The following is a 1287-nucleotide window of genomic DNA, read 5'->3' on the forward strand; positions in this document are numbered from 1 at the left end:
TTCCACTAAATTCTTTTGAGGAAAGACATTCAGAAAACAGCCCTTACTGGAAGAGCGAACCAATTTGAGTTCCTCACGCATTATAGGCTCTTGAAGAAAGACTTACTATTAGGCCCACTCACAGAACCAGCTGTACGCTTTTAAACAGGATCTATTACAATTCTAGCACTGCGTGATAGAGCGTCTAATCTTTTTTTTTAAAGACAGTCTCAGGCACTGGGAATTACAGGAATGGATACAGTTCCTGCCTTTAAGGCACTCATAGTCAACTGGAGAAGCTTAAAACCATTCTAAAGGAATGAACGTTACAACTGATGGAAATAAAATGTACAGGAAATAGTGACTGATTCTGAGGGTGAAAAAAATGCGCATTTAGTGGTGGTGGAGGTGGCGGGGGTGGGGGGTACACCTTCCCATAGCAGCTTCCGTTCCCGGAGATTTCAGCTCCCGGGATCACCCAGCACCCCGCGGGCACAGTTAACATTTTAATCACGCCTCCGTCCCCACCCTCTGAATTCCTTTCCCGCTGCCGATCCGTCGGGTAGTCCCTTCCAGGCCGCCCCAGCTTATCACCCCCGGCCCGGCCACTTCCCGGCCGCGGCCAGGCGAGTCTCCCAAAGTTTCCTGTGACGCCGCCGTCCGCCTCCGGCCCATCCCGCCCTCATTCCCACCGCCACAGTAGTGGACGCCGGCTCGAGAGGAGCGGGCTACGCCGACGAAGAGAGCAGCTCAAACAGGAGGACCGCGGGACCCCACCCGAACCCGGGAGCGGGCCCACAGGGCGGCGTCCGAAGCACCACGCCTTCACTCGTCGCGCCCGCGGCCCATCAGGCTTAGAGCCCGAATCCCACCCCTCGGGGACCCCGGCCAATCGGCCGCGCCCCGCCTCCTGGGAGGTGGTGGAGGAGGGGGTTGGGGCCGGGCGGCAGGCGCCCGCCTTCCGCTTGTGCCCATTGGCTGAGGCCTCGAGGGAGCCCGAAGACCGGCGAGCAGCTGGATTGGCCGCAGAGGTTCCTGACAGCGGCGCCCATTGGCTGTGGCGGCCCCCGTGACGCGGGGTGGTGACTGGCTCCCGTGTCCGAGGGGCTCCTGCTTGTCAGGTTCTAGGTAAGTGAGTTTCGCGCCGCCGGCGGCGGGCGCTGTTGCCCGGGGCAACGCCACGGGAGCGGGGGAAGAGAAGGGAAGGCCAGCCGAGAATGGGGGCAACACTCTCTGCCCGCAGAGGGGCGCCTGAGCCTCAGCCCTGGGCTGCGGCGGCTGCGCCGAAGGCTCTTCCTCCACCACCTC

At 61.1% G+C, this 1287-nt stretch overlaps 1 protein-coding gene across 5 annotated transcripts in view; it reads left to right on the plus strand.

The window, feature by feature from the left end:
* The first annotated feature begins 356 nt into the window (after positions 1–356).
* The window catches only part of FER (FER tyrosine kinase), a 366069-nt gene continuing 365138 nt past the window's right edge, over positions 357–1287 (plus strand). For 2 of the 5 annotated variants that reach the window (XM_006913383.3, XM_015590542.2), the window contains exon 1: positions 361–1107. The gene's annotated coding sequence lies outside the window, so the exon portion shown is untranslated. Of the gene's footprint in view, positions 1108–1287 lie in introns of all 5 variants that reach the window. The other 3 variants (XM_025047716.1, XM_015590541.2, XM_025047717.1) reach the window with 3 other exon arrangements.

This window comes from Pteropus alecto, unplaced genomic scaffold (assembly GCF_000325575.1).
Source record: "Pteropus alecto unplaced genomic scaffold, ASM32557v1 scaffold20, whole genome shotgun sequence".
NCBI classification, from domain to species: Eukaryota; Metazoa; Chordata; class Mammalia; order Chiroptera; family Pteropodidae; genus Pteropus; species Pteropus alecto.